The following is a 9,595-nucleotide window of genomic DNA, read 5'->3' as shown; positions in this document are numbered from 1 at the left end:
GGTTTGAAATCATAATCGACAATCGGTTTGTAATCGGAAGTAGTTAACTGATTGATGATCGATTGCATAATCGGTTCTTAATTTAATAATAATATGCAACATTTATATAGCGCCCTATATAATTTGTAAAATTACTCTAAATCGCTTTATAACATATGGATAATAGGAATGGTTATAATTGTGAAAACAAAAAACAAAGGCTTGCAATCACTTTTATACATTTAAGCCGTAACCCTCCCAAAGCATCTGTTTCCATAGGTCACAGTACGAGATTTTGGGACACACAACAAAGATTCTGACTCCGACTGCAGGGATCGTGACGGCTGATACAGGGTAACAAGCTCCTGTAGGTACTAAGGAGCTGTTCCAGTCAGTGCCTTGTATGTGTACAACAGAATTTTGTACTGCAACCTGTATTGTACAGGTAACCAGTGCAACAAATAAAGCACAGGTGTGATGTGCTCTCTCTTTCGAGTACGAGTAACTAGCCGTGCTGCAGTGTTCTGGACCCTCTGCAGACGAATAGTTAGTTTGTAAGATATACCACAGAGCAGGGCGTTACCATAATCCAACCGAGAGGTTATAAACTGCCAAATACAGCCGATGTTCCTGATCTGGTAGTAACAGGATTTGGCAATAGCGTTCACTTGTTTCTCCATGTTCAGTGAACTATCAAATACCCCTAGGTTTTTAACAGCTGGAACAGTCTCAATAGTTCTGGCACCGACCTTGAGCTGGAGAGCCATTGTTTGCTGACACTTTGGGGAAAATACAATTAGTTCCGTCTTTTCCTGATTAAGCTTAAGAATGTTGGCGTTCATCCAGATACTGATATCTGTCAGACAAGCTTCCAGACTTTCTGAAACTGAATTCCAACTGTCCTGTGGTTTGATGACCATGTAAATTTGTGTGCCATGGGCATAGCAATGATAGCGAAGGCTATGGCGACGACAAATCTCTCCAACTGGTTTCGAGTACATACAATATTTTCTTGGTCCTTGAGGAACCCCGAAAACTAGTACTTTGTCCTGTGAGGTGGAAGATCCGATGGCAACACACTGTCGTCGTTCAATCAGGTAAGACTATCCAGCATAGTGCGGTATCAGTCACTCCATAAGAGTGGAATGGGACTGCATACCCACATAAAGTAAGAACACTACTAATACATCAATAGACAGAGTTGTTTACTATACACTACTGTTACATCAATATACAGAGTTGTTTGCTATACACTACTGTTACATCAATAGACAGAGTTGTTTACTATACACTACTGTTACATCAATATACAGAGTTGTTTGCTATACACTACTGTTACATCAATAGACAGAGTTGTTTACTATACATTAAGTTTCATTATTTTATAATGAATGGATTTCAAGCAATTTTTATGCACTTTTACCAATCATATAATAAAAGACATAAGAATATAAATATATGACTTTCAATACATTCTTTACATTGAAAACATTAACACTTTGATTTCAATGAAGAACCGATTATATCGATAATTAGAATTGGAAAGGTCAAACCGATCGATTTTCGATTATAATCTATCATCAGCCCATCACTTAAAGTTCATTTATCAATCTAGGTCACTCTGCTTTCGTTTTCTTATTAGCTCACCTGGTCCGATGGACCATGGTGAGCTTATGCCATACCGTAGCGTCCATCGTATGTCCGTCCGTCCGTCAACTTTTCCTTTAAAACGCTACTAGTCCTTAACGGCCAAAATTTGACTAAATTTGGTCTGGAGCATCATGAGGCCAAGGGGACTCAATTTTGTATAAACGGTGGATGTGGCCCTCTTGGGGCAGAGGAGCGGTGCCCAATAGGGGAAATATAGCAAATTCTTTAATATCCTTCTTCTGTAGGATTGAAAGGATTTATTCCATATTTGGTCTGAAGCATCCTTGAGTAAAGAGGAACCAATTTTGCATAAGCCATATGTCTGGCCCCCTAGGGGCCTGAGGAGTGGGGCCGAATAGGGGAAACATTGCAAATTCTATAAAATCCTTCTTTTTCTGTAGGAATGAAAGGATTTGAATGGAAATATAGCAAATTCTTTAATATCCTTCTACTTCTGTAGGAATGAAAGGATATGTTCCATATTTGGTCTGAAGTATCTTTGGGTGAAGGAGAACCAATTTTGTATAAACAGTGGGTTTAGCATCCTAGGGGCTTGAGGAGTGGGGCCCAATAGGGGAAACATAGCAAATCATTCTTTAAAATCCTTCTTCTTCTGTGGAATGAAAGGATTTGGTCCATATTTGGTCTGAAGCATCCTTGGGTAAAGGGGAACCAATTTTGTAGAAATAGTGGGTGTGGCCCCCCTGGGACCTGAGGGGCGGGGCCCAATAGGGGAAATAGAAGTAAAACCTTTATAATCGTTCTTCTACCATAGGGATTAAGGGATTTTATCCTAATTTAATCTGGAGCATCCTTGGCCAAAAGGGACTTAATTTCTTATATGCCCCGGGGGCAGAAGGGAGGGGCCCAAAAGGGGAAACATAGCAAATTCTTAAAATACCTTATTCTTCTGTACGAATGACAGGATTTTGTCCAAATTTGGTATGAAGCATCCTTGGGTGAGGGGAACCAATTTTGTATAAATGGTGTGTCTAACCCTCCTGGAGACAGAGCCAAATAGGGGAAATAGAGGTAAAACCTTTTAAATCCTTCTTCTACCATAGGGATTAAGGAATTTTATCCTAATTTAGTCTGGAGCATCCTTGGGCCAAGGGGACTCAATTTTATATAAGCAGTGTGTGTGGTCTCCCAGGGGGCAGAAGGGTAGGGCCCATTAGGAGAAATAGAGGTAAAACCTTTAAAATCCTTCTTCGACCATCGAGATTAAGGGTTTTTACCCTATTTAGTCTGGAGCATCCTTGGGCCAAGGGGTCTCAATTTTGTATAATTTGTGGGTATGACCCCCCAAGGGGCATAGGGTTGGGGCTCTGTTTGAAGTTAGTTTTTGCTATATCTCAAGTACTGGATGGATCCTTCTGAACTTTTATATGTACTTACAGCACCTACCATAGAGTGCTATATCTTTACTTTATACCAATTATTATAAACATATTCAGGTGAGCGATACAGGCCCTCCCCGCCTCTTGTTCTTAAGCTGCTTAAGGATAAATCCATTATATCCAAATTACATAATCTAAATCCCAATGCTAAATTGCAATTGGGGTCTTGAAACAGGACTTATAAGGGGATTGAGATCTAGGGTAACGACTATCGTGTTGAATCATAGATGGTTTTTAATAATCACTAGATACATTATTAGATCACCTGGCTCGAAGGGTACTGATATTGGGCCTGTAGCATGCTGGGATTAAGGGCTACCAAGTTTGTTCAAATCAATGACCTTGACCAACTTTCAAGGTCACAAGGGTCAAATGTCTTAAAATCTTCAAAAGACATCTTGTTAATAACCAAAAGGCCCAAGGTAGTGATATTGGGCTTGTGGCATCGCTGGGATGAAGGGCTACCAAGGTTGTTCAAATAAATGACCTTGGCCCACTTTCAAGGTCACAGGGGTCAAATGTCTTAAATATTCACTCAACTTCTTCTGAATAACCAAAAGTCCCAGGGTACTGATATTGGGCCTGTAGCATGCTGGGATAAAGGGCTACCAAGTTTGTTCAAATGAATGACCTTAACCCACTTTCAAGGTCACAAGGGTCAAATGTCTTAAAATCTTCAAAAGACATCTTCTTAATAACCAAAAGGCCCAAGGTAGTGATATTGGGCCTGTGGCATCGCTGGGATGAAGGGCTACCAAGTTTGTTCAAATAAATGACCTTGGCCCACTTTCAAGGTCACAGGGGTCAAATGTCTTAAAATCTGCAAACAATTTCTTCTTAATAACCAAAAGACTGAAATTGGGCCTGTAGGATGCTGGGATGAATGACTACCACATTTGTTCTAATGAATGACCTTGACCCACTTTCAGCCTAATGTCCTTGTTCAACATTCAAGGTCACAGGCGTCATATGTTTAAATCTTTTAATTGGTTCCTATGAATCAAACACTGATATTCTGCCTGTGGTTGTATTTTAGTCCACTTTTAAGATTACAAGTGCGAGATTAATAGCAGGTGAGCGATGCAGGCCCATTGGGCCTCTTATTTTTCTTCAAGTTAACATATTTTATGTAAAGTTTGAATGATGTCACACTTACCCTCAATCATGAACAAAGCATCCAGTAAGTTCAATATGTAATGTTTGTTGTTCAGCCTGGGTTTCGAATAGCTGCAACCGGAGATGGACAAGAAATTGGACATTGTGAAGAAACTCAAGCTTACTGGCACACCACAGAAAATATACAAAAAAACTGCATTCATTCAGGTTAGTATTGGAGAAGGGATAACCTTAATCAGTAATTGTTTTTTATGCTCTGCGAAAAATAAGCACATAACGGCCATTGTCTGACCATGCATTTGTCCATTTGACTTGTTAGTCTGGACTGTAACTTCTGACTTGCTAGTCTGGACTGTAACTTCTGACTTGCTTGTCTGGACTGTAAATTCTGACTTGCTAGTCTGGACTGTAACTTCTGAATTGCTAGTCTGGACTGTAACTTCTGACTTGCTAGATAGCTCAATAAGATTTTACAGATGTAGGATAGCAAGGCTTTGTGTCGTGTACCACTGTATGGACAGTACACCCAAGATTAAAGGTCATTGAGGTCAAAAGTTAAATTCATTGTCTGGGCCATAATTTTTAGACCCACTGAAGATGTCTTAATTCAATTTTTAGGATATATGTAGGATGGCAAGTCATGGCATCACATACCACTCATAACACCTAAGTTCAAGGTCACGTTGAGGTCCAAAGTCAAATTCATTGTCCAGGCCGTAACTTTTGACTCGCTAAATTTAAGGGACAAACATAGGTTGGCAAGGTGGTGTATTGTAAACTATAGTTGGGTCTGTATGTCCAAGGTAAAGGTCCCAATTCCATTGAGGTCAAAAGTTAAATTCATTGTCCAGGTCATAACTTTTGACTCACTGAAGGTGGCTCAGTGAAATCTTAGGGTTAAATGTAAGATGACAATGCGGAGTGTTGAAATTATAATTCGGTCTGTATGCCCAAGATCATGGTCACATTGAGTTCAGTGTCAAATACATTGTCCCTGCCATAACTTCTGACTTGCTGAAGATAGCTCAGTGAAATTTAGGTGATATATGTAGGATGGGAGGTGATGTTTCACATACCACTTCAGGATATGCATGCCCACATTGCAGATCACGTAGATCAATATCGAGTCTGGACACATTTTAGAGCGATTAAAGAATGTAAAGTTCATCCTCGTTAATCCAAACACTTTATTGTTTTGGAGTAAAAGCATTTCAATCTGGTTATTATGAAAAAAAATGCTTTGGGTTGGAATTCAAAGTGCTTGGAGTAATAAGGAGTTCCTCGCTACTCAATATCCCAAAATTTAGGCGATAGCTTTCCGGATGACTGGAATCTCGATGTTCATGTTCCCGTTTATTATACCTCACACACTTGTATACAACCATTATATTGTTCTATGACCCATCACCAATTTAAGTCATTGAGGGCAAATCTATGAATGCTGTCACTAACCTATACAAGCATATATACCAGTTGTTGTGTTCTTCACAGGGAATGTTCAACAGTGGCCTGGAAGTGACCAAATTTGAGGTTGCCAAAATAAAGACTGTCAGTGGTGTACATGGCCAGGTGAAGAAAGCTGTTCGAACACCAGAGGGAGCATTCAGGGCCACAATATGAAGACAAAATACTGCACAGTGGTATGTTAAAAGAAAATATAAAATAGAATCTGGCATCTGTTTGGAAAAAGATAAATGTAGAATTACATGCTGCAGTTAAATTAGAATAATGGAGTAATCACAAGTCCACCAACCGTTACTTCTCATATCACTGACATTCAATGGAGTAATCACAAGTCTACCAACTGTTACATCTCATATCACTGACATTCAATGGTGTAATCACAAGTCCGCCAACTGTTACTTCTCATATCACTGACATTCAATGTGTATTTAACAGTAAACTTGTTTGTGTTATGGATCTTTGAAATTTGACCAACACAAAAATTGATACATTATTAAAATTGCTTTTAATATAATATTGGTCTCAAAAAATCATACTAGTATAGTAGATCGTGTCCAACGACGCCATTTTGTACCGTTTGACAGCACATGACCAAATGGTCACATGATCAGTTGCTTACTATAATTCAGACTACTTTTTATCCATTGACAGAGGTATAAGTAAGTGTTTGAAACAACAACTCTGGGTTAGCTCAATAAAATTTGTTGAAACCAAACTCTGGGTAGACATTGTTATATCACATATCATGTGATTATTTACAGTTACAGATATAATTGCCACCCTCGAAAAAAACTAGCTGCTTCCTACCAACTCGGTTAGGGAGAATTTCTTTTAAGTTCATTCAGTAGAGTGTAAGACTAGTAAACCAGAGGTCCCGGGTTCAACTCCTAATGGGGGTATTGACAAAATAATGACTTATAATACATTAGCACCCATGTAGGGACTTGAGTAATATTTACAAATATACTCAGCGATACTTTCACAAGAATCGCTATGACCCCTTGAAAAATTGGGCGAGTTCTTTCCTTGAGGGGGAGTGTGTCACACTGGTAGAATACTAGCCGCTTCTTACCGACTCCGCTAGAGAGAATTTCTCTTAAGGTTATTCAGTAGAGTGTAGGACTAGTAAACCAGAGGTCACAGGTTTGACTCCTAGCTTTGAAAAGATAGTGACTTCTGTTACATAATATTGAGAACTCGAATTTGCACCTTAGCTGTAAAAATGAAAACTTTTCTGGTAATGGTTGACTTGGCCATCCGAAAAAATGTACAAAAATAACAGTCTACATTGATGATGAAATTCTAGGTGATAATGCTCATTAACTCATTCACCCCTGAAATTTCGTAATGAACTATTCCAACCTTTGAATTGGAAGGGTTCAAATGTGTCTTCAAGGGTGAATGAGTGAACTTACCAGCTAATATTTGTCATAATTCTTAAGCATGTGAGATACGTGTATATCTTGAGATGATTTACCTTCTACTCTGTACAGACATTGTGTTCCTGCGAACGTGGTACCCAGTGGAGGTACCACAGTTCTATAACCCTGTGACGTCACTGCTGCTCCCCCATGAACAGAAGACAGCTTGGATTGGCATGAAAACTGTTGGCCAGCTATGATGGGAAAGGGGAATAACTCTTACACAAAATAAGGATTCCCTCTACAAGGAACACAGAGCTGATACTTCAGCGGTCACTTAATCATTTACCTGTCACATTATTTAATCAAAGGTTTTCAAATATTTTGTTGGGCAAGTGTTGTAAGTATTGTAAATGATACATTAAATGTATTTTAATGTTTGAAAATTGTGTCAACCTCGTTGATGTCTCAATATGTTAAACAAAGTCCTTTTATCGAAATAATTATTATCTAAAATTAAGATCAGTAACATTTAACATTTAATTTGCGTTAAATATGTTGAAATACATTGTCAACTTTTCCAAGGAAAACATAAAAACTTCATTTAAGACCTTTTTTTTTTTTTTTTTTAGCACGTTTGTAAACTAATGTTTTATGTAAAAAGGTGATTTTGCCTCTCTTGAAACTAGATTAAATATATTGTACATGAAGAGTTCTTTTGATATTTCAGCGGATGAGCACAATTCCTTGGGAGCTACAGAAGAATCTTCCGTTCAAGGACACACCAAAACTACCACGGGCCAAGAAAGATCCTGTGAAACGTGTCGTGGTTTTCAGGGAAGACCCTGCACGACCACAAAAAGAAAATGGATAGATCATCGATACGGCAGCGCGTTACAAACCACCAGAAAAAAACCAGGCAATGATAGACTCGGAGAAACAGCAGAAACAAAAAGATACGAAAAGAGAAATACACAAGGCACTGGGACAGACTGAAAAAAAAGCAAAACAGATTTAAAAAATGATCTCATTTAACCACTAGTGTAGTATACAGTATTAAGACAGGACGAATAGAACTTGCTTAGCATTGATTTCATCGGGTGTCACCAGTTTGAGGGATAAGGTACCAACTTAAACATGACCATATATAAGTACAGGGCCGTTTTAGTTTATCCCGTTCGAAACAGTTGGACATGGATAAACCAGAATTGTACGCTTATGAAATAGAGGCGGACTAAGTTATTGGTGTTGTTTTATGCGAGCATTGGCAAAGACTTTCAAAACAGGCATTAACATTTGCTGGTCCCTTAAACTTGATCTCTAAAGTACCAGTATGCTATGATGAATCGATTGGTTCGCATAAATGCACAGTTGTATATTAACCACATACAACGGCCGTGTGTCTCCAGGAAGTTACGCATGTCAGTGATACTTTGCCATCATGGAATAAAGTGTTCTTAGAAATACCAATAAAATGTGTATATTTTAGCTCTATTTTGTTATTGATTTAATGTATAAACGAAGACCCAAATCTGATATGTACATACCTTTTTGAAACTGCGGAGAAATTTCACTTGGTACCAAGGATTGTGAGGATGGACAGAGGAACAGGAAATGTAGGAGTTGCGGATTGCCAAATGCTATTTCGTTTATCATGTTATGAAGACCTCGTCAGGTCAACTGAAATGTACCGGTCTTCTAATCATAACCACGGAAGTCTGTCATAACCAAAGGATTGATCGGTGGTGGGGGTATTGTAGACGGGCAATTCTTCATTGGTGCAAGGATCTTTTCAAAGATCAGCTATGAGGAATTCTTGTTAATATCGTTCACCGTAAATGTCTGAAATGTTGTTTTATGATCGTTCTATGTAAGGAGCTGTACTTGTATACATTGATATGGAAAATGCAACCTGTCCTACTGGCATACCATGTTTTTTTTCTGTTAAATTATCCTGCGTATCATGATGTCACAGAACAAGGGAAAGCCGTAAATGCCACTGAAGATGCACTTTGTGAAGCTGTATGTTATTATCCGCACACCAACTTCAGATCTGATGATGTATTCAGGGAATGGGCTTTGAACGTTCTGCTAGAAAATATATGGCATTTATTGGATAGTTTCAAGTGCATATGTCTTGTTTTCTGAATTGATCTTAACTATTTACAGCATAGAACTTTAGATAGAGAACGCCTATGTTAGTGTTACAATCCGGGACATTTCTTGCCAGTTATTATAACTCTGAGCTGTGTACATTGAAAACATTTCTATTTACATTACTAAAAAAATGACCTCGCAAATTCGCATACGTTTGAGCAATTCTCCTATATATGCCTAAATTAGCTGAAGGAAAGACTGTTTGTTTACCATACAGAAGCCCTTTTCTGGTAAAAGACACAGGGAATAATTTTTAAAGGCAATAGTGAGCGGATGAACCATGTCATATAAGTCTTTAGGAATTATTTTTTTTATCAATTCTGATTCAGCGAAATATTTTTGCCAATTTAAAAATACATTTCCTTTTGATCCCACTGTCCTGTAACATATTATGTAAAGTAGCTATCAGGTCAAAATTTGGTTTTCTCTCAAATATGTAAAATGCAAATTCCATCCTATTCTCATTTC

Source organism: Mizuhopecten yessoensis, unplaced genomic scaffold (assembly GCF_002113885.1).
Source record: "Mizuhopecten yessoensis strain PY_sf001 unplaced genomic scaffold, ASM211388v2 scaffold9987, whole genome shotgun sequence".
NCBI lineage: Eukaryota > Metazoa > Mollusca > Bivalvia > Pectinida > Pectinidae > Mizuhopecten > Mizuhopecten yessoensis.
The sequence above is the reverse complement of the archived record's forward strand: the minus strand, read 5'-3'. Positions refer to the sequence as shown.